This window comes from Colobus angolensis, unplaced genomic scaffold (genome assembly GCF_000951035.1).
Source record: "Colobus angolensis palliatus isolate OR3802 unplaced genomic scaffold, Cang.pa_1.0 Scaffold237, whole genome shotgun sequence".
Lineage (NCBI taxonomy): Eukaryota > Metazoa > Chordata > Mammalia > Primates > Cercopithecidae > Colobus > Colobus angolensis.
In genome coordinates, this window is record NW_012115566.1 from 1,126,491 (window position 1) to 1,150,653 (window position 24,163).

The 24,163-nt window shown below is 43.1% G+C and overlaps 6 non-coding genes across 6 annotated transcripts; 3 read left to right on the forward strand and 3 right to left on the reverse strand.

The window, feature by feature from the left end:
- The first annotated feature begins 4,292 nt into the window (after nucleotides 1-4,292).
- On the forward strand, nucleotides 4,293-4,365 carry TRNAM-CAU. Its single transcript has one exon. It is a non-coding gene; the product is annotated as a tRNA-Met (tRNA).
- A 1,845-nt stretch (nucleotides 4,366-6,210) lies between these two features.
- TRNAK-UUU lies at nucleotides 6,211-6,283 on the reverse strand. Its single transcript has one exon. It is a non-coding gene; the product is annotated as a tRNA-Lys (tRNA).
- A 5,018-nt stretch (nucleotides 6,284-11,301) lies between these two features.
- Nucleotides 11,302-11,374, reverse strand: TRNAM-CAU. The gene has a single exon. It is a non-coding gene; the product is annotated as a tRNA-Met (tRNA).
- An 871-nt stretch (nucleotides 11,375-12,245) lies between these two features.
- TRNAL-AAG lies at nucleotides 12,246-12,327 on the forward strand. The gene has a single exon. It is a non-coding gene; the product is annotated as a tRNA-Leu (tRNA).
- Nucleotides 12,328-14,600: 2,273 nt separating this feature from the next.
- TRNAQ-CUG lies at nucleotides 14,601-14,672 on the forward strand. Its single transcript has one exon. It is a non-coding gene; the product is annotated as a tRNA-Gln (tRNA).
- Nucleotides 14,673-15,114: 442 nt separating this feature from the next.
- TRNAL-CAA lies at nucleotides 15,115-15,219 on the reverse strand. Its single transcript has 2 exons — nucleotides 15,182-15,219; nucleotides 15,115-15,159 (listed from the first exon to the last, which is right to left on the reverse strand). It is a non-coding gene; the product is annotated as a tRNA-Leu (tRNA).
- Nucleotides 15,220-24,163: the final 8,944 nt, after the last annotated feature.

The following is a 24,163-nucleotide window of genomic DNA, read 5'->3' on the forward strand; positions in this document are numbered from 1 at the left end:
AGATGTTTGAAATTATGTATCATTCTGTAATATTTGCTTTTCGATTGCATAACTGTTATTACTTAAACAAAATAATAGGACTAGTTAATAATGGCAATTAGTAGTAATTTATAGTAGGGCTAAATACATAAATAATATGTTTGGGAAAAAGATAACAATATGTTTTTAGTATTTCTATCTGTTCTCATGCAGTAATTTAATTTTTTAAAACTCTTTATTGGATATTTAAGTCTCATAGGCTATATTATTTCAACTTTAAGGTACGTTAATAAAGGAAAAACATAAATACAAAAATGTAAAATACAGTAAGAATGTAAAAGAAGAACATAACTACAATAAAACTACTTAAGCAGATATTACCTATATTTAATGAAAAAAATGGCACTTCTTTCTGTTCTGTGAAACAAATTGAGTATCTTTACCCTTTCTGTTTCTTTTTCCAATATTTTTTCTGTGATCTGTCTGCAACATTTAAGACATCTTTATTTTCTTTAATAGAGTGGTAATACTGAATACAGTCAAAGATAAAATTCACTTTGAATTGCAGCTCTGCTCTCTTACCAAGCCCATATTACTTAGATTCCTGGTATCATTCTAGTGTGATAAAATCACACTAAATATCCTCTCAACAAAAGCATTTGAGCATTGAAAACTCAGTATTGCAGGCTGTTGCAGCAAGCTGAGATTGCACCACAGTACTCCAGCCTGGGCAACAGAGGGAGACTCCATCTCAAAAAAATAAATAAATAAAATGAAATAAATAAATAATAAACTTGGGAAACAAAGCTTGGATTCCAAATAAATTGTATTTTTAGCAAGAGATTGATAAAGTCCTATTTAACTTGTATTTTGAAGCAGTCTTTTTTTTTTAAAAAAAAGAATCTTTTCTTAGTGTATGAATCTTTATGTCACAATCTACATAACATAACATTGTTAAAATTAATGGGAGGCTATTGTTTTGGAATGAACTCCTGCACTAGGTTCCAACAGACCAGACCAAACCAGAAGGGAGTCACTTGTGCAGGGTACCAAGTGATCAAACTGAACTTTAAAACAGGTCGGTTTTCCAAAAAACAGGAGATTCAGAGCAACCAGTAGAAAAGGGTCCAGTCTACCTCAACCAGCATGATAAGGAAGTATTCTCTGCTTTAACCCTAAAAGGAAAGTCACTTTGAAATTACCAATCCACTTATTGTTCCTTGTTTGTAGTTTCTGCAGCCTTTTCTACCTATAAACCTCATCTCCTCATCAGAGCACCTTCTTATTTCGTAGATGAGATGCTGCCTGATTCATAAATTGCTAATAAAAGTTGATCTGATCTTTAACCTAAGTGTGTTGAAATTTTGTTCTTTGACAACATGGAACAAATGAAACTGTACATTTCTGTTTTACTGTAGTTCTTTTCTCCATTCTCACTCTTAAAATATTTTCAAATTAGAGAATAGCATTCCTCTTGCCGCACACTTTGAAAATATGATTTTACACCAAGTAAACATTTTAACATCTATCCTATGGCCAGCAATAATGATAGTCAACTTTAGACATTTCTAAGGAGGCTACCTCCTTTCATTTCTATAAAGTGAAAAATCTTATTGTTTCTGCACATTTTGAGGAAACTAAAAAGTGACCATAAATCTCAATAAGGCATGAAAGCCTCAATATCACCAGTAAGCAAATCACAGTCCTTCTTAGCAGTGTTGTTTGTTTTGTTTTGTTTTGTTTGAGATGGAGTTTCGTGCTTGTTGCCCAAACTAGAGTGCAATGGCGCGATCTCGGCTCACAGCAACCTCTGCCTCTGGGGTTCAAGCGATTCTCCTGCCTCAGCCTCCCAAGTAGCTGGGATTACAGGCATGTGCTACCACGCCCCGCTGTTTTTTTGTATTTTTAGTAGAAACGGGGTTTCACCATTTTAGCCAGGCTGGTCTCAAACTCCTGACCTCGGGTGATCCACCCGCCTTGGCCTCCCACAGTGCTGGGATTACAGGCCTGAGCGGTCATGCCGGGCCTCTCAGCAGTGTTGTGAACAACGTGTGCAGAACAGTTCACATGTAGGATCTTTTCATTTTCTTTGGTAAAAAGTTTATAGTCTGAATGGAATTTGCCAAAATTTACATTTGCACTGTCTGGCAAATATGCAGATAGATGAGCAAGGTCTAACTTGTAGTTGACCAACGAATCAATGATTGTTTGTTTCAAGTGGTTTCATTAAGTCTTCATACATACCAAGAAAGATGATTTTCAACATCAGCTGGTCATCTGACAGAATCAGCTCTCCACTGCAAGAGACCAATATGTGGTATCCGAATTTCCTCTTGTTCACCTACGAGATGCAACCTCTGAATCAGGAAATAGAGTAATTAAGGAAGCCATAAAATAATGTGTGTTCTTTTCTAATATTCTGCCCAATGCCGTTTTCTTGTATTTATTTTTAATTTTAATTTTCTTTAAAGTCTGCTTGTAAGCAAGCCCAATGCTATTCTCTACAGAGCGTTGGCGTCACTTTTGGGAGACAAAAACTCTTTTGATTGGTTCACAAGTTCTTGCCTGTCTCATCCTAGACTGGAGAGATGCAGTGTCCCTGTGTACTTTCACATCCAAATCTGTTTTGAATATTGCGTAGTATGCTCCGTTTTGATTATTTATTCTCCAAATCCAGTTCTATGTGTCCTTCTATCTGTCATTCAAGTAACAATCTTTTTAGACTTTTTCAGTGCTCTCTGGGTTATGCTGGCATTCGCGTGATAATCATTCTCGTTTTCGTTATCTAAACTCTAAAAATCTGGCCATAGTATTCACAATGTTAAAAATTAAACTAAAGCCGGGCGCGGTGGCTCAGGCCTGTAATCCCACCACTTTGGGAGGTCGAGGCGGCGGATCACTTGAGGTCAGGAGTTCCAGACTAGCCTGGCCAACATGGTGAAATCCTGTCTCTACTAAAGGTACAAAAAATTAGCCAGGAGTGGTGGTGCAGGTTTGTAATCCCAGGTACTCGGGAGGCTGAGGCAGGAGAATCGCTTGAACCCTGGAGGCAGCGATTGCGGCGACCCGAGATCACGCCATTGCACTCCAGCCTGGGCGACAAGAATGAAACTCCATCTCAAAATAAATAAAGTAATTTAATTTAATTTAATTAAACGAGCACTATCTCAATACAAACTAGCACTGTGTAGACACGACAGTCTACAGTCAAAGACCGAGTGTTACGCTCGCGATTACAAACGCTAACATCGCGCATTTAAGTCGCCTCACTCAGAGAGATGCACGGTCCAAGGTTGTCACCATCAGCGGCCAGGGGAAAAACGGCCACAACTACAAAAGTGGGATAACTTAAGCCCTATTATCCATTGGCAATAAAATCAGTGTTACTTTCAGTCCTGGGGCAGGGGTGGGAACAAGGGTGGGGTTGTCACTTTTTGTGTGTGTGTAATCTCTCCAACCTATCGCCAAAAACCGAAAGCCCAGACTTTTCACATCCCAGGTAGGGTTTTCCTGGGAGGTGGGTCTTTGAGTGCTAAACCTCAGACAATCCCCTGGCAAACAAAGTCAGTGGAGAAGATAAGCTTTTCACCCCTTCCTGCTTATTACTACCGTTCTCACATCCTAGCAGATGCCCAAGAGTTTGCACCAAGAGCTCCATATTCTTTACACCATGAAGTTGCATTCGTCCAAATCCCTTTGGACTTCTTCAAGACCGAGACGGAGGCGTGATTGGGGAAGATTGCAGTGGGTTGAAAAGCCAGTGGGACTTGGGAAGGTATTTTCTTAAAATAGACGGCCTTACAAGAAGTTTGCTGTACGTTAGGATAGCCTTACAAGAAGTTTGAGCACATGAGATAGCGACAGGTGGAGATGCCTGTCAAAGGACGTTGTTTTGTTGTTTAAGATAGTAAAAGCTTCAATGCTTCCCGATGGGAAACACTGGATCACTTTTCCTGTGGGAAAGAACCGGTATGGAGGGAGAGAGGAAACAGGCTGGTTTCCTGTTCTCACCAGACAAAATGGATGGACACCCGTGCAGGTTAAGTGTCAGGTTTCTGGACAGGACGTTTAGGAAATTTTCTACTTGAGGTGAGAAGTGGGGAGTCATCAGCTCAGAATGAGACGGGCAAAAGCAGCAGATCAGCAACGACTTTCTTGATCTGATTCAAGTTTTGGAAGCTGTTGAGCTTTTAAGAGGTTTCATAAGAATATTTTATCTTAGAAATTTAAAATACAGGTAATATAGACTTTAAAAAGTTTAAATGAAGTAAAAATCAGTGTTGAACATACCTGACAAAGAGGGTGTGCCGTCTGCCTCCTTAGCGCAGTAGGCAGCGCGTCAGTCTCATAATCTGAAGGTCCTGAGTTCGAACCTCAGAGGGGGCAGCTGCTGTTTTGTCCCCAACTTAAAAAACTAACCATATTTGTTCATTATATAATTATCTCTATAATTTCTTGGCTCCGTATATGTTGTCAAACAGATCAAGTCTCAGCTCTCTAAGTCCCGACGGATTATCCGAGTTCCAGTAAATCTCTTTTACCAGAGGGCATACTGTTTTGTCCGAGTTCCTCTGATCTCAATTCCCTCTTGGGACAGTATCCTCCTACCGGTGCAACTTAATCTATTGAAAAAATGAATAGACAGATGAAAACCTGATATTCAATTTGTTATGGCAGCCCTAGGAAACTAACACACCGTCGCTTCTCTCACTCACCAACCTCCCATCACGTCACCTCAAGCTGTTTTATTTTCTTCATATCATTTTTACTACATAAAGTTTCCTTGTTCTTTTATTTTTTAACGTCTTTATTGTCTGTTGCCCACCCATCCTCCTAGATTGTAAATTCCAGTAGAGACTGAATTTGTTTTATCCACTTCTATATTTTCAGTGCCTAGTACAGTATCTGATAAACAAGTATTTCTCAAATCAATCACTTAATTTACATATTAAATGTTGTGGTTTTCTTTCCATGCTTCTTGTCACTATCTTATTCCACAAAATCAACATCTCAGACTTAGATTATTTGCAATCATTACCCCAGCAGTTACACATACTGAAATTCATCTTGTAGGCTATACCTCTGTGGCCCAGTTTGTGCTGGAAAAAGAGAGGGCTCTCCTTAGGCATCTCCTCCAAAATGTCTGGACTTTAGGGGTCTGTATTTCAGGACAGCTCTCTTAACAGTTCATTCTGGGGTCGACTTAAGGAAATGTTTTATAGGGAACATCTTAACAGTTTCTTCTGGACCCTAGGCCTCTGGTTCCAGGAGTCTGCAGCTACCACAGTTAAGGAAATGCTGTTAAAAGATTTGGGAGAAGCCTAAGAGCTGGGTTGTCTGGCTGTTCAGGCAGCTCTTCAGAGACTGCTTTATCTTTATTGGAGCCATCACAATTCAGAGTCTGTTCCTCTCCTTTGCAGAATCAGACACTATTTTTATTTTATTTATTTATTTGTATTATTTGTTTTGAGTCTCGCTCCGTCTACCAGGATGGAGTGGTGCAGCGTGATCGCGGCTCCCTGCAACCTCTGCCTCCCGGATTCCAGAGATTCTCCTGCCTCAGCCTCCCCAGTAGCTGGAATTACAGGCCCGCGCCACCACGCCCGCCTAGTTTTTGTATTTTTAGTAGAGACTGTTCCACCTTGTTGATCCGGCTGGTCTCGAACTCCTGACCGCAGGTGATCTGCCCGCCTAGGACTCCCAAAGTGCTGGGATTACAGGCGTAAGCCACCGCGCCCTGTCAGAAACTATTTTTAAATTCACCTAGTTTTTCAGACTTGCGGGGCTGACTCACAATAACTAAATGCCAGAAACATGTCAAGCCAGAATATGAACATATTATAACTTTCTTGATAATTGATCAGTATATTCCCTCCTATGTAAAATAAACTCTGTACTGGAAAGCAAGTAACAACAGATTACTCTGGCACCTGTAAACAGAGTAACAGGAATAATAAAATATTAAATACTTAGTATTCTAAGGTTATCCTTAAATGCTAGTTTTCTTCAGAAAATCTGGGGCTATCTCAGTGCAGAGGTCCCATGTATTCACCTCACTACTTTTATTTTGCATCAGAGTTAATTACCTATCTGTGGGTTGAAATTTGGGACTTTAACGGGTTTTGTGAAATTTTGCAGTAATATGTAATCTGTCCAAAACAGAAATGGTACTTTCCTTATTGGCTTATTTCAAACGTGAAGTGAGAATCAGGTGATAAAAGCCACACATCACGCCCGAACAGGGACTTGAACCCTGGACCCTCAGATTAAAAGTCTGATGCTCTACCGACTGAGCTATCCGGGCTCTTTTGTGAAAAAAAGTGTTCTTCCTGCGTATTCTAGTGAGTAAGAAGGTGCACAAACTCGATACCTTCCCATCTAAATCCTGTCCACAACCCTTTTCTTTATTCCCAGCTATACTTTTGTCCCCTTTGAATATGGCTCACAGTTATTTTTGTCCCCAGCTCATGGAAAAAATGAACTCCCATCCTTGTGTAATGTAATCCAAACAATTACTTGTAAAAGTAATGTATAACTACAGACGTAATCGCCGGGTTTGTCTGGTCTTTAGTCTTCAAAGATCATGCTCCAGTCTTGCCTGTGACCTTAAGAATACCTGTCACACGGGCGCCGTGGCTCACGCCTGTAATCCCAACTCTTTGGGAGGCCGGGGCGTGCGATCACAAGGTCAGGAGATCAAGACCATCCTGGCCAACATGGTGAAACCTCGTCTCTATTAAAATACAAAAAATTAGCCGGGCGTGGTGGCGCACGCCTGTAGTCCCAACTACTCGGGAGGCTGAGGCAAGGGAATCGGTTCAATCCGGGAGGCAAAGGTTGCAGGGAACCGAAATCACGCCACTTGCACTTCAACCTGGTGACACAGCGAGAGTGCGGAAAAAAAAAATAACTGCCTGGCACAAAGAGCGCACAAAAATAGGTTTTGAGAACTTATTTTGAGCAGGGCGCTCAGCTGTTGCCCTGGGGTTACTGCAGTGCAGAGGTACTACCTCATCCCTTGGGGGGTTCATACTTTAAAAGAGAAAGGCAGCAATTAAAGGACAAATTACACTCTGTTTAAACAGCCAATGTGATAAATGCTCTCAATAAAAGTTTAGGTTACAAAATGTTGAGAAAAACAAGCATAATCTCATGACCTAACTTTGCAAATTCAATGAGATAATATAAGCAACCTCTTGCTGATATTTCCGTGAAAATTAAGTGTTATCACAATTGTTAATCTTATTGTAAAATAGATCATTTAGAACACTGTATTTAACCATTTTGGTTGTGCCACTTTAGACAAGTTTCTTAATCTCTCAACCACTTCACTTCCTTAAATCTCACAACAGAAATCCCTTCCTCAAAGGCTAGGTTTAGCACAATGGTTGTCATGTGGTACATTTCTGATCATGCATTTATTTATGCTACTATTGCAAAACAGATTCGAGGTTATCTGCACAACTATACTATAAGATAAAGTGAAAAATGTTAATAGATTTAAATCAAGATAAAGAGAACATAGAGGAAGAAAAGTAAGGTGAGACAAAATAATGCACACTGTAAATCATACTCCGCCCCCTGTCTTCAAGAGCATGGATTATAAAGGGGGATGACCTCTTCCAGGAGATTAGAGAAGACTTCTCCCAGGAAGTGATGTTTACACTGAAAACTAAAGGCCTAGTTGGACAAAAATGTGACTCCAGCATTCCAAGAAGATCAAAGAGCAGAGCACTTTCAGACACCTGAGAGAAGTCCTGAGCAGCTTGTGTACAGAGAGCTCAAGAGAGTGTTGATGAAGGTGGGGGCTGGGGTGGACAGAAAGGCAGGGACAGATCAGTGACTCACAGGCTCAGAGGTTATGGCTAGTAGTACAGAGAGCTGACTGCACCCTAGCAGCAATGTGAAGCCACTGGGAATTCTAAGCAGGAAGGAACGACATGATGAGATTACTTTTAAGAGTACACTGGCTTTATGTAAAGAATGAGTCAGAGTGGAGGAAGAGATGATGCAAAAACATAAATTAGGCCATTGTGCAGAAGAAGGCCATCCAGACATGGCTTAGCGACTATGTGGCAGTGGGGAGGAATGGTGGGGAACAGCTAGAAGAAAGAAAATCTGGGCCCAGACTGCCCCTAGGAACCTGGAGGGCCCGAGGTGTCAAGATGTCTCAGCTGCTTATTTACCAAAAGAAGCTCTTTACAGGGAAAGGCAATAACAAAGCAAAACAGGGCAAGGCCAGTGGCTCCCGCCTGTAATCCCAACATTTTGGGAGGCAGAGGTGGGCGAATCACTTGCGGTCAGGAGTTCCAGACCAGCCTGGCCAACATGATGAAACTCTGTCTCTACCAAAAATACAAAAATTAGCCAAGTGTGGTGGCACATGACTGTAGTCCCAGCTACTTCAGGAGGCTGAGGCAAGAGAATCACTTGAACCTGGGAGGCAGAGGTTGTAGTGAGCCGAGATCACACCACTGCACTCCAGCCTGGGTGACAGAGCAAGACTTCATCTCAAAAAAGAAAAAAGAAAAATTAGAAATAAAGCGGAATAGGAAACGGCACCTTGTAGCTTTTGAGAGTTCTCTGGGAGCATAGAGCATTTATTCTGCTTTTGATGAGCCTTGTGAAAACCTGAGGCAACTGCTGCTAATTTAAACCAGTAAGCAAGGCCTGGATGACCAAATAATAATGAGGAGAATTTTGGGAGGAAGTGATCTCTCCAGAGAGAGTCAACATGGGATAAATGAACACAGGCTGAGTAAGTCCTTGATGGGGGCTTCCAAAATGTTGCCACACCGACGGCATTCAAATTTCCTGGAGTCACTGTTAAAAACCCAGATTCAGGCTGGTTGCAGTGGCTCACACCTATAATCCCAGCACTTTGGGAGGCCCAGGTGCGCGGACCATCTGAGGTCCGGAGATCGAGACCAGCTTGACCAACATGGAGAAACCCCATCTCTACTAAAAATACAAAATTAGCTGGGTGTGGTGGCGCATGCCTGTAATCCCAGCTACTCAGGAGGCTGAGGCAGGAGAATCACTTGAACCACGAGGTGGAGGTTGCAGTGAGCCAAGATCATGCCATTGCACTCCAGCCTGGGCTCTAGCCTGGGCAACGAGAGCGAAACTCCATCTGAAAAAAAAAAACAGTTTCACAGTTTCTATCTCAGACTCACTGAATCAGAATATTCTCAAGGTCTGGCTGACCTCCGCAACTTAACTCACTGTTATCTTTTCTCTGCCCTATGCAGTGAATTCCCTCTCTGAACATGATCGTGACCTCTGAGACCCTACATGATCTATGTGCATCATGTAGGGTCTACGTGTATCGAACCCCCTCATCTCCTATCAAGTTCTCCCTTGTTTACTGATCTTCAGCCGCACTATTCTCCTCCGTCGTTCCTTGAACATGCCAACGGCATTCAGGCCAAGCCTTTTGTAATTACTGTTCCCTCGGCCTGAAATTCTCTTTTCCCTGATAGCCTCACTTCCTTCAAGTCTCTGTTCAGATGCCTCCTCATCAGGAAGGCCTCCTTGGTCACCCTTTATTATAAAGCAATCTCCTCCCCTCTGTTCTCCATTCTCTTGCTCTTTTTCTTCATGGCATGTATCACCACCTCACATTTTATATATCTGGTTGAGTTTATTCTTTATCATTCCCCACTAAAATGTAAACTCCATGAGAGCAGAAGCTTTTTCTGTTGTGTGGAGTGCTATCCCTGCACCCACTATGTATCGTTCAGGTCTAGTTAAGAAATAAGGCCTGGCACGGTGGCTGATGTCTGTAATCCCAGCACTTTGGAAGGCCGAAGAGGGCGAATCACTCGAGGTCAGGAGTTCAAGACCAGCCTGGCCAACATGGTGAAACCCCGTCTCTGGTAAAAATACAAAAATTAGCTGGACGTGGTCACAGCAGGTGTCTGTAATTTCAGCTATTTGGGATGCTGAGGCAGGAGAATCGCTTGAACCTGGGAGGCAGAGGTTGCAGTGAGCCGAGATCACGCCACTGCACTCCAGCCTGGGAGACGGAGCAAGACTCTGTCTCAAAAAAAAAAAAAAAAAAAAAGAAAGAAAGAATAAGACTAGGTATTTCAACTAGGCACAACATAGTAACTCAGAGAGAATAACTACTGGGAAGTAGCTACCACCTTGTGGGGCTGGAAGAACGAAAAGGAAGAGGTTGAGACCACTAAGGAAAGGCACCCTGGAGTGCTAAAGAGGACGCGCCGAAGCTGGGCTAGTACTTATTTATGTAAGGGACAGTGAGACATTCTGGAATGCATGAAGAGAACAAACAGAGATGGGACTCAACTGCCATTGTTGGAGTGACCTGATAGGAAGAACAAAATTTAGAAAGTAGCCCTTGCTTCTCTCCTCTTGCTTTCTAGTCTCTTTCTGGTTCCTCTTATTGACAGAACACAAGAGGAAGCCAGTGGGCAAAGGTGTTTGGGAAATGTCATTTGCAGGTGCCCAGCCCCAATGTCACAAAACAAAGTATATGAGGATGATTTTAAAGCTGAGAGGGAATGGATTAATAGGAACACAGCTTTGAACAAAGTAGGACTCAAGAGCAGCACATTAATTATCAGTCTTGTTCATTACTATTTGAGTTAGGGGCTCATCTTGACTGTAAATATCAGCCTGTCTTCTTCACTTCTTGTTTCTCTTTTTACCCCTTCCTGCATCTGGTAGTTTGGATGACTTAGATCCAGTCAACAGGACTGGAAGCAAGAGAAAAGGTTCAATGCAATGAGATTGAGGGGGTAGTTTTTTGTTAGCTTTTTGTTTCCTTTCTTTTTTCATATGGAGTGTTATTGGTGGCAACCTGGTGGTAAACCATTCCAGAAAAATGGTAAAAGATAACCAAGTCAGTAATGGATAATTAGATTCTATACCTTCCACATCCCTAGTACAACCCTCCACCCACTCTTTCTTCTCTTAGCACTCTAAAACTGGTAAGTTTCTTGACTCTGGTGTTTTTAAAACAAAGACAAATGCCAAGCATATCTGAAAAAACATTTGAAAATGCTACCAGCTCTATCTCCAATTGGTATGCAGGGCGGGAGGGGAGATGAGAAGAATTTTGGAGAATTTAAGTCTTAATAAAAATCACTGTTTTGTAACTGAACATGGTTCTATGAAGCAGCAATTACCCATTCTGTTCCATCAAAGCAATTTCCTTAGATTTTTTCTTTTTTCCTTACCAGACATATTGTACTCTTTTCTACAGAGAAAGTGGAGTAAGAACAAGGATTTTCCAGCTTCCTTCGTTGTCTTACTCATTTTGGGTAAAGAAGAAGAAAAATGGCAAAACGGAGACGTTGCCCCCTCGGAGGTTCGAACTCAGGACCTTCAGATTATGAGACTGACGCGCTGCCTACTGCGCTAAGGAGGCAACTGTCTAGTTTGTGTAAGCAAGGGCTCTACCAACGTGATTATGAGGACTATTAATAAGGTTTTAAGTTCTCTGAATTATAGTGTTTAAAAATAAGGTGGAAATATGATTTAATTCACTTCTAAAATACTTTGGATGACAACACTACGTAGTACAAGGCAGGGGCCAACTCCTAAACCAACCTCGTTCTCCCACAGCGCTTCCTAAAGAGACTTCAAGGGCTGCGAAGGCAGTTGAGTCCAGACTTTGCAAAAGTCCTTCCTGTACGGGGCCCTGGATTTCTCATCTCATTTCTGGGCCAGGAACGAGCAGTCTTTCCCTCTATGATTCGGGCTTTCGTAGATGTATCGCCTCTGAAGCGAAGACAAGACAAATAATAATGAGTGCACTCTTCGCCTCCCCTGTGAAGTTCCGTGGAGACACTCGGTCCCCTGAAAAGGACGAAGGGCTAGGGGAGGAGGTCTCAGGATTTTTCCACGCTTTTCTTGGAAGCAACAGCCTCAAACCAAACGGTTGGACTTGCTTATTCCTGAAGTCTAGAGGCTTACTTCCTGGAGTCCAAGTGGATGTGGAGCCCATGGCGTCCTCTGGCGTTCTCAGTCTCTTCGACCCCTTTTCATTGTGTTGATGACAAATGGGGCAAGATTCCCTTCCTGCACTACCTGCAGCATCCTGTCCGGGATCCACCTGGGAGCTGCAAGGAAGCAAAGTGTTGGGGATCGGGGATTCTCGGGCTGTGCTGAGAAGTGAGGAATGCTGAAGAAGGGGCCCGAGGGTAGGATTTATAGCGATGTGGCAATGGGAATGAAAGAACTGGAAAGGGGCGACAGTCACTTGGGTGAAAGTGCAAGCGATAACACAACCTGCGGGCGGTAGCGTGGCCGAGCGGTCTAAGGCGCTGGATTAAGGCTCCAGTCTCTTCGGGGGCGTGGGTTCGAATCCCACCGCTGCCAGAGTGAGTTTCTTTTCTGACCCAGGAGAGGTCCATTTTCAAGCCTTGTGTGGGCAGTTCTCACTGCCTCCTAAGTGAGGCAGGTTCCTCTTCTGTTTCCCAAGGGGCCACCGACAACACCCATATATACAGTGCCCCAAACAGTACCCAACTGTTTCTCTATTTAGGAGCTCAGAAATCTCTTACCCTAGTTATTCCTTTCAGTGGCCTTCATGTGTTTTCATTCACTTTGCAAGATTTGTGAACCAATCGGGGGCAATTCTAACGAAAAAGTACAACCTTCTTAACTCCAGACTCAAGAATAAATAAGCCACGCACGCTCATCTGCCCTATTTTCCATTGTCTTCTCCAAGGATAAATGTGCTAAGGTTGAAAAAACAAACGAACCAACAAACGAAACAGTCACCAGACACCTAGAGCCTTTCCCCCTTCACCTGTCCTCAGAGAGCAGTTTAAGGCCCTTAGTTGAACACAGCTGAAGAGTTAGCTTTTAAGATTCTGATATTATCTTAAACAGTAACCATTTTTTATTTTCTTTTTCCTCTTTTTTTTTTCTTTTTTAAAGAAATAAGGTGGAGGCTCATAGAATAAAAAGAATGACACCTGTTTTAGGGAAGAAGGACTTGATCCGTTATTTACCTGGATCTGGGGCAGTTTAGACCATCTTTTAAGGCTAGGAGACTCGAGGAAATAGAATGGAGAGTTTGTGTGTGCAGGGAGGTGGGTAGATGCTTAGGAGCGCTTTACAGTCATCTAGCCAGAAGGCTTTTAATTTCACTGCTTCCTTCCTCACCTTCCAAAACATGTATCCAATACATACTAATTGAGCAGATATTTTGTAACAGGCACCTTGCTTGGTTGGAGATACAACGAAAGGATGAATACCAGCAAATGATTCCAGGGTTTCTTAGCAATTCAGTCTTGAGAGACTAGAGAGGCACATTAAGTATAATTGACCTAGGCCGGGCGCGGTGGCTCACGCCTGTAATCCCAGCACTTTGGGAGGCTGAGACGGGCGGATCACGAGGTCAGGAGATCGTAGACCATCCTGGCTAACACGGTGAAACCACGTGTCTACTAACAATACAAAAAATTAGCCGGACGAGGTGGCGGACGCCTGTAGTCCCAGCAACTCGGGAGGCTGAGCCAGGAGAATGGGGTGAACCCGGGAGGTGGAGCTTGCAGTGAGCTGAGATTGCGCCACTGCACTCCAGCCTGTAGGAAAGAGCGAGACTCCGTCTCAAGAAAAAAAAAAAAAAAAAGCATAATTGACCAATAATTAAGATTAAGATTGACTAAAGTAGTAATTTATACCTGAGTATTTCTTCCAGACATGCTACGTATATATGTGGTCTATTTGTTTTATGTTGTTCTTACAGTTACTAGATAAATAACCATGTTATCTTAATAAAGTTAAGATTTGAAAAAATAAATGACTACGTCCAGCACTATAACATCCTCGTTGGTCATCCACACTAAAGGACACCTATTTGTGGGGCCATCTGGACGCTAAGATGTCCACCTGGGAGCCGGGACCTCGAAAGATGAAAGAAGAGAGGAGGAAGATAGGAGGAGGAGGAGGAGTTCCCTTTTGAACTTGTAAAATTTAGCCTAGCGAATGAAGGCAAAAAAGAAGTCTAAAGTCTCCCAAAAGTCTAAGTTGGGCTGTCCCACTGAGTATTCATTCATTCGTTCATTCATTCACTCATTCTTTCATTTATGCACTCACGCAACAAACATTGATTGAGCGTCTACAAAGTAGCAGACCGTGGACTATCAAAGAGGAGTGAGACTCAGTCCTGCACTTCAGGCATTTTGCAGGAATGCGGGAGACAAATTTTAAAAATTCAAGCCAATGGTTACAACTGAGGGGCAGTGCCAAGATACTCGGAGGTTGTTCTAGAGGCATCTGTAGGTATCGTACGATGAATAAATGAGACTGTAGAAAGTAGATAGTATATTTTGCTTTTCTCTCTTTTCTCCCTTTCAAACCGCGAGACTGAAATTCAATTTATCTTTTCGTGGGCTGGAAACGGAAGAAAAATCTCCAGGAATAACCATATTCCCAGATCAGTATACTGCGCTGCCCCGAAGGATGGAAAGAAACCTGGGAGAAAGGCGCAGTGGAAACAGCGTGTGAGCCCTCCGTCTCCCATCCCTGTGTTTGGCACTCCAAAACAAAAAACTGCCCCTGCAAAATTACCTTAAATCAATTAGTAAGTAGAAGAAAAGAGAGATCCCAGGTGGATCGAATATCCAGCTCTGGCTAAGGAGGGTTCCATGGTGTAATGGTTAGCACTCTGGACTCTGAATCCAGCGATCCGAGTTCAAATCTCGGTGGAACCTTTCATATTTCTCTCTTTTTGCCCTGCTTCCGGTAACTTGAGCGTGAACCTTGCTGTTCAATTTCAATTTCAGTTTCATCACTTTGATTTTTGATGGTGTCTGGCCGTGAGGGAAAACATGTAATCTGCAGTCCCAATAACCTATGAGCTCAGGGCCAGTATGTAATAATGGAGTCTGTATACATGTCTTTCTACTCCTACCTAGTCTGGTTTCCTCCCAGGACGCCTCTGGGTGAGTGCTCATGTAGTAAATGAATGCGCCTTTTAAGGAACTGACCAAAGCAGAGCAAAACGTGATTCACTATTAAACAGCGAACAAGACTAAAAAGGAAGGGGATAGACCTCATTGAGAGTGTATCATTTTAGTTAGGATAGGAAAAGTAGAGATAATGAAAACACAGAAATGGCTGAGAAAGTAGAGTGGAGGGAGAATAAAATACATGTGTCAGAAGTGGGATTCGAACCCACGCCTCCATTGGAGACCAGAATCCTCAACACGGGGAAGCCAAGCTTGAGTCTGGCGCCTTAGACCACTCGGCCATCCTGACACCTGGGAAACTTGTGCTCGCAAATCAATATCATCTTTAATTGTAATGAATGTGTAACCAGTGTAAGTCATTACTACGTTCGCAGTTTAATGAAAGAAATGGAAAAGGAAATTCCTACAAGTTAACAAAACGTTCTATCTAAATGGAATCAGGAACCGTAACTCAACTCGCGAGGCTCTCCTCCCAATTCAGGCTAGAATTCAGCGTTTCTCGCCCCTCGCCCCCTTCTACACTTCCCTGCACGTCCCGGGTACGGGGCGCGAGCATCGTAACAACCCAGCCGCGACTCTCCCCTGAACGAGAAAGAACACATAGCATGACAAGAAAAAACTCACATCCAGCACAAGAAACAACATATAGCACGGGGGCTGTTCCCGAGATGCTGCTTAGCAAACCAAAGAGCTCAGCAGGGAAGAAATGAGTGAGCCCATGCAGACCGGAAGTGAAGCAGGAGAGTTAGTGGAGACTGGGGGGATGAATGGAGTCTTGAACATGAAGAATGACTGTTGATGTGAGTAACGAGAGTTAGTCAGGAGTTGAAAGAGGGTGAAGTGCAGGGGTGCAAAACCAGATTAGCATGAAGGAAATGTCAGCACAGAGACGAAATCCCCAGATCTCTTCCCTCACCACATTCCCAGAAGTAGTCAAACAGGCTCATCTCCCCGCCCACTACCTCTCCCAGGAGGTTGGAGTATGTCAAGGGAAACTGAGATAAAGTTTTCCAGACATAAAGAAAGACAGACGAGATATCCACGTCAGTTTACGAGGAAAAAATAAAAATTAAATCAACGACAAACACTGGTATTTCAGGGTCTCCCAAAGAAATGGCTGGGTCTCCATAGAATTCCCAAAGACTCTCTAGTCTACAGGCTTGGCCCAGGTCCACAGAGCTTCCAGAATCGGGTGTTTTGTGCCTTACTTAAAATACGTACGACAACCAAGGATAATCAGATGGTTGTGAAAACATTTCTACAATAAGACAAGGATGAATACCAACAGAAGGGGGCAGGAAGAACCTAAGAGGAAACAAATACAGTGGAGGAACCTGGATTTTTGTTTGTTTGTTTTTGTTTTTGAGACAGACTCTCGCTCTGTCGCCCAGGCTGGAGTGCAGTGCCGCGATCTCAGCTCATTGCAAGCTCCGCCTCCAGGGTTCACGCCATTCTCCTGCCTCAGCCTCCCGAGTAGCTGGGACTACAGGCGCCCGCCACCACGCCCGGCTAATTTTTTGGTATTTTTAGTAGAGACGGGGTGTCACCCTGTTAGCCAGAATGGTCTCGATCTCCTGACCTCGTGATCCACCCGCCTCGGCCTCCCAAAGTGCTGGGATAACAGGCGTGAGCCACCGCGCCGGCCGGAACCTGGATTTTTAAAAAATTACAATTAATCCTTGGGAAAGTAAGAGAAGATACGCTGCACTCATGAAACAAAAAGGAGGGGGGAGCTCTTAATATTATTAATAATATTATAATGGCCGGAGTTTTAAAATTTTCTCTTTTTTTTTGTATTCTTGAGACGGAGTTTGGCTCTTATTGCCCAGACTAGAGGGCAATGGCGCAAGCTCGGCTCACATCAACCTCCGCCTCCCAGGTTTAACCGATTCTCCTGCCTCCAGAGTACCTGGGATTACAGGCATGCGCCACCACGCCCGGCTAGTTTTATGTTTTTAGTTAAGACGGGGTTTCTCCATTTTGGTCAGGCTTATACTCTAAAGGCTTGTGCACTTTATGTATATTTTACTTCAATAAATTAACAATATGAGACAGTTTATAATTTAATGTCAATTAAATGCTCTACAGCATAAGCTCTAAAAATGTTTGATATAGTTTGGATATTTGTCCCCACTCAAATTGGATATTTGTCTCATATTGAGATGTAATCCCCAATATTGGAGGTGGGGTCTGGTGGGGCCTCCTTCCTCCATTCTCGCCAGGCGACGTACCTGCTCCCCCTTTGTCTTCCGCCATGATTGGAAGTTTCCTAGGCCAGGCTCAGTGGCTCAAGCTTGTAATCCCAGCACTTTGGGAGGCCGAGGCAGGTGGATCACTTGAGGTCAGGAGTTCGAGACCAGCCTGATCAACATGGTGAAACCGGTCTCTACTAAAAAAATACAAAATTAGCCAGCTGTGGTGTGAGCCAAGACAGCGCCATTGCACTCCAGCCTGCGCAACAAGAGCGAAACCCGTCTCGAAAAAAAAAAACACACACACAGAAGTTTCCCAAGACCTCTGCAGAAGCAGCTGCCACTATGCTTCCTGTACAACCCGCAGAATCATGAACCAATTAACACTCTTTTCTTATAAATTACGCAGTCTCAGGTGTTTCTTTGTTTTGTTTTGTTTTGAGACAGAGTCTCTCTCTGTGTTGCCAAGGCTGGAGTACAGTGACACAATCTCGGCTCACTGCAACCTCCGCCTCCCAGGTTCCAGCGATTCTCCTGCCTTAGCTTCCCAAGTAGCTGGGATTACAGGCATGTGCCACCACACACGGCTAACTTTTTATATTTTTAGTAGAGATGGCGTTTCACTATGTTGGCCATGCTGGTCTCAAACTCTGACCTCAAGTGATCCGCCCACCTCAGCCTCCCAAAGTGCTGGGATTACAGGCGTGAGCCACTGCACCTGGCCCTCAGGTATTTCTTTATAGCAGTGCAGGCACAGCCTAATACAATGTTAAAAAGGGAAAAATTGCTGTGACCTGGGAAGATGGGAAAAGTTTTATGAGAGGCTGATCTGGAGGGAGTGGTCACGTGGAAGGAAAGCAGAGGCACCTGCTTATTCAAGGAGTTTAGCCCAGAAAGGGAAGAGAAATAGTTCCAGAGCTCACAAAAACATTGAAATCTTCCTCAGGCCCAACATCTCTAGGTCCTTCAATTATTTCTCCCTTGCAGTTAGGGATGCCATTCCCACCGTGTTATTCTTTCTCATAGCATCCTGTCTCATCCTTCATAGCACTTGTCACAATTAGTATCCACATATTGATTTGATTAATAACTGAATGCCAGTCCTTGTTCTGATTATTTCATACTGTATAACAAACTGCCCAACAAGTAGGGCTCACTGGGATGATTTTTCTGTTACACCTGGCACTGACTAGTGAGTCAGAATGTATCCATTTGGCAACTGGGCTGCTCTTCATTGACAATCCTCATGCTTTTGTCAGGGAATGGCTGGAAGGATGGCCTCAGTGAGCCCACTCCCCTTTTATGGAGTCGCATAGTAGAGTAGCTAGACATCATTACGGACCAAGTTGTGTCCACTCTGCCCACCACATACACACAGCTCCCAACTCCTGTTTTGGAATTTTAACCCCCAATGTGACTATATTTGAAGACAATTTTTTTTCTTCAGAGTTTTGCTCTGTTGCCCAGGCTGGAATGCAGTGGCACAATCTTGGCTCGCTGCAACCTCCGCCTCCTAGGTTCAAGCGATTCTCCTGTCTCAGCCTCCTGAGTAGCTGGGATTACAGGTACCTGCCACCACACCCGGCTAATTTTTGTATTTTTAGTAGAGACAGACTTTTGCCATGTTGGCCAAGCTGGTCTTGAACTCCTAGCCCCAAGTGATACACCTGCCTCAGCCTCCCAAGTAACTGGGATTACAGGCATGTGCCACCACACCCAGCTAATTTTGTATTTTTAGTAGAGATGTGGTTTCTCCATGTTGGTTAGGCTAGTCTTGAACTCCTGACCTCAGATGATCTGCCCGCCTCGGCCTCCAAAGTGCCGGGATTGCAGGTGTGAGCCACGAGGATCTCACTGTGTCCCCCAGGCTGAAGTGCAGTGGTGTGATCATAGCTCACTGCAGCCTCCAACTCCTGGGCTCAGGCAATCCTCCCACCTTAGCGTCCCAAGTAGCTGGAACTACAAGCATGTGCCATGATACCCAACTTACATATCTTGGTGATCCAATGTCATGTGCATATGAGATGTCTCTAAGATACTGACTATCTTGGAGACAGCTACCATCCCTGCCTCGATCCAGCCCCCAGTGGCCTGTCAGCTCCATAAGGGCAGGAATCTTGTCTAGTGTGTTTACCAGGTATAGTCTGCTCATATTCAAATGCCTGTGTCAAAATCAAGGAAATCCTCAATCCCTTGCTGTTTGAAAGAATGGGTCAGATTAGCTTTCCCTCCCATTGTCTTCAAAGATTTTATCCCCAGGAAATAGAATATAGCTAAATGTTGGGAAGCACACAACCAGTTCAAAAATAAATGATATTTAAACGACTAATGACAATTACATTTTTCAGTGGGTCTTGATGCATAGACTAGTGAGCATTATCTCAGTTCCCTTGCCATAGTAATTGGTTCAGGAATAGGTAGTATAACCAAACTTAAGCCAGTTGGCACATGAATTTCTCTATCCACAGGGATTAATCCAATCAATAAGAGCAAAACATAGGGCTTTGCTGGCTGGGAAAGACAAGTCATTGATGTTGTGATTGCAGAAATTTTTTAAAATTTATTTTGACATAATTGTAGATTCACATACAGTTATAGGATATAATTAAGATCCAGTGGCTGGGGGCGGTGGCTTGCTCCTGTAATCCTTGCACTTTGGGAGGCAGAGGCGGGAAGATTGCTTGAGGCAAGGAGTTCAAGATCAGCCTGACCAACATGGCAAAACCCCATCTCTACTAAAAATACAAAAATTAGCTGGGCATGGTGGCACAAAGCCTGTAATCCCAGCTACTTGGGAAGCTGAGGCATGAGAATTGCTTGAATCCAGGAGGTGGAGGTTACAGTGAGCCAAGATCACGCCACTGCACTCCAGCCTGGGCGAAAGAGCAAGACTCTGTCTCCAAAAAAATAAAATAAAATAAAAATAAAGATCCAGCATACTCTTCACTCAGTTTCTCCCAATGGTAACATCTTGCATAAATGTAGTACAATATCACACCAGGAAATTATTATTGATAAAATCCACCAATCTTACTCAGATTTCACCATTTTTACATACACTCATGTGTTCGTGTGTGCTTAGTTCTATGCAATTTTATTGCATGTGTAAATATCACATAGGAACAACAAACATTACAGTCAAGATACAAAACTGTTCCATCACAAGGATCCCTCAGGGTACCCTTTTATAGCCACAGACACCTCCTTCCCTTCTCTTTCCCTAATGCCTAGCAACTACTCATTTGTTCTCTATCTCTATAATTTTGTCATTTCAAGAACGTTATGGGCTGGCCACAGTGGCTCACTCCTGTAATCCCAGCACTTTGGGAAGCCGAGGCGGGTGGATCATTTGAGGTCAAGAGTTGGACACTAGCCTGGCCAACATGGTGAAAACCTGTGTTTACTAAAAATACCAAAAAAAAATTAGCTGGGCATGGTGGTGCATGCCTTAATCCTAGCTACTTGGGAGGCTGACAGCAGAATCACTTGAACACAGGAGGCAGAGGCTGCAGTGAGTTGAGATTGTCCCGCTGCACTCCAGCCTGAGCAACACAGTGAAACTGTCTCAAAAATAAATAAATAAAGTAAATAAATAAATAAAAATAAGTAAATAAATGTTATTAATGGAATCATACAAATCATAACCTTCTGAGATTGACTCTTCTTACTCAGCATAACTCCCTTGAGATCTATCCAAGTTGTTGCCTATCTCAGTAGTTCATTCATTTTTATCGCTGGGTAGTATTTCACAATATGGATGTGCCACTGTTTAACTCTTCACCGTTCGAGGACATTTGAATTCTTTCTAGGCTTGGCTATTATGAACAATGTTTTGTGCAGATTCTTAGGTGAACAAACATTTTTATTTCTCTGAGATAAATGCCCAGTGACAGGCATACTTGAGACTCTACACTGCAGCAGCTGTTTGGCTACCTCATCAGAGAGATTCCACTCTGATGACTCAATATAAAGTAATAACCATCACTCTTCATCTTCCATATTCTGATTCATTTCACTTTATGGCACGTTTCATACCATGTATTTATTGCTTGGTTTGCTTATCATCCATCTTTCCCTCTAGAAAGTAATTCCATGACCCCAGTAACCTTGTCTGTTTTGTTCCACACAGTGTCCTGGAATCTAGAAGACTGGCACATAGTTGAGACTCAACAAACATTTGTTGAATAAATTAATGAGTAAATAAATCTCAGACAGATTTCCCTATTAGTAGATTATTATTTCTTCTCCTTCTCCTCTTCCTCCTTCTTTTTCTTCTTCTCTTTTTTCTTCTCCTTTCTTTTCTTCTTCTTCCTCCTCCTCTTCCTCTTCCTCTTCTTCCTCCTCCTCCTCCTCCTTCTTCTTTGCTTTTGTTTTTGGAAACTGCATAGCATTTCATTGTACACCTGCATAATATTTTCATTAAATTATCCCCTGTTGGAGCATATTGATGTTGGTCCCAGTATTTTACAAATCCAAACAATGCTGTAATGGCAATCCTTATATAATCAAACATCTCTGTCCAGACGGGAGAGAAGCAGAGTAGAAGGTTCTAAGAGTGTGTGCATTTAAAATTTTTTTGTGATTATCAAATTGCTTTCTTTTCTTTTTTTTTGAGATGAAGTTTTGCTCTTGTCACTCATGCTGGAGTGCAATGGTGTGATCTCAGCTCACTGCAACATCCGCCTCCCAGGTTCAAGCAATTCTCCTTCCTCAGGCTCCTGAGTAGCTGGGATTACAGGTGTGCACCACCACGCCTAGCTAATTTTGTATTTTTAGTAGAGACAGAGTTTCTCCATGTTGGTCAGGCTGGCCTCGAACCTGCAATTTCTCCTGTATCTTGTACTAAATTCTTTTTTTTTTTCTTTTTTGGAGACGGGGTCTGGCTCTGTCACCCAGCCTGGAGTGCAGTGGTGGAATCTCAGCTAACTGCAACCTCTGCCTCCTGGGCTCAAGGGATCCTCCCATCTTAGCCTCCCGAGTAGCTGTGACCACAAGTGCATACCACCACACCCAGCTAATTTTTTGTATTTTTGGTAAAGACTGGGTTTCACCATGTTGCCCAGGCTGGTCTCAAACTCCTAAGCTCAAGCCGTGGCCTCCCAAAGTGCTGAGATTACCCTGCATGAGCCACCGCACCTGGCCCTTATATTAATGTTAAATTCTTATTGATATTTCATCCTTTTCTCCATTTCCCATTCTGTCTCATCTATATGCTGGCTTCTTAAGCCAGCATATAGTATTCTTGTATTTATTACGATAATTTTTTATTTTTCCAGACTAAGGTTAGTGTCAGTTGACGAAAGACAGATAAGAGAGAAGGAGATAGAAGAAGCAGAAATACTTTAGGCCTTATCAGGTCCCACTCAGTTTGCTGCTTGGAAGAAGAATGATCCAGCGAGGGAGGGATCAACAGTGACATTTTAATGTCACAGGTAAGTGATGACTATCTGGGCCTGTGGTGTGGGGGGAAAAGATTTATGAAGACAGTTGTAGGTAAAGAAAGGCAGATTTATTAGACAAAGTAGAAAAATATGTTGCCAGGGAAACAACAGGCAGTATCAAGAGAAGAGAAGTTGACTACAAAGAAACAAAGAATTGCTAGGGATTTTATACAATGGAACTTGGACTGACTGGAAACGCTAAGGTAGCAGGAAGCTTAACCCGCATTCTTCTGTCAGCCAAGGTGCTTGATAAATTGAGGCAGTTGATGGTAAGCAGGAAGTTTGTGACTTATGTACAGTTGTCTGTGCAGGAGGGCCATGTGCCCTGGGCCATAAAAAAAGCAGACCTATCGCTTAATTGCTTTATTTCTGCTTTCCCCTGGTCCCACCAGCCTGACTCCTTTTCCCTAATTAGGACTCCACATAAAATGCCTTCGAGATGTTAAGATGAACACTGAAAAGTGTCCCTCGGATTTGGCCAACACTAGTAAAAGTCACTCGTTCCCTTAGGGCAGGGAGGTTTAAAGTGGGCAGGAAGGAATTCATTTTAAAACACTATATTTTATTTGATTTATTTTTTGAGACAGAGTCTCACTCTTGTCGCTCAGGCTGGAGTGCAAAAGCGCAATCTTGGCTCTCTGCAACCTCTGCCTCCCAGGTTCAAGCGATTCTCCTGCCTCAGCCTCCCGAACAGCTGAGGTTACAGGCACATGACACCACGCATGGATAATTTTTGTATTTTTAGCAGGGACAGGGCTTCCCATGTTGGCCAGGCTAGTCTCCAACTCCTGACCTCAGGTAATCCGCCCACCTCAGCCTCCCAGAGTGCTGGGTTTACAGGTGTGAGCCATTGTGCCTGGCCTTAAAACAGTGTATTTTATTAATAATCTTTTTTTTTTTTTTTGAGACAGTCTCACTCTGTTGCCCAAGCTGGAGTGCAGTGGTGCTATCTCGGCTTACCACAACCTTCGCCTCCCAGGTTCAAGAGATTCTCCTGCCTCAACCTCCTGAGTAGCTGGGACTACAGGTGTGCGCCATCATGCCCGGCTAATTTTTGTATTTTTAGTAGAGATGGGGTTTCACTGTATTGGCCAGGCCAGTCTTCATCTCCTGACCTCAGGATCCGCCCACCTCAGCCTCCCAAAGTGCTGGGAAATAGGCGTGAGTTACGGCACCTATTAATAAGAATTTGATTAGGCCTTTATACTAAAGAATTTGGGCTGGGCGCGGTGGCTCACTTTGTCTCAAAAAAAAAAAAGTGACAGAATGAAAAGCATTTTCTTCTTTAAGAATTTTTAAGGATGATTCTATTCCTTGAGGTGGTATTGAAATCAGTTAAAAAGTACAAATAGAGAAACTAATGGGAAGGCTGCACAATTACTGATTCTTTGAAAAATACTTGTAAACTGACACACTGGTGCAATAATATAGGTTAGGATTAGTAATAGAAATTAACATGAACAGGTAAGTTAAGCAACTCAAAATTCCATGAAATCTGGATGATGAAGGGAAGTCAGTAAACATTCAAGGAAGAGGGGCTGGGCATGGTAGCTCATGCCTGTAATCCCCACATATAAAATATATATAATATATAATGTAT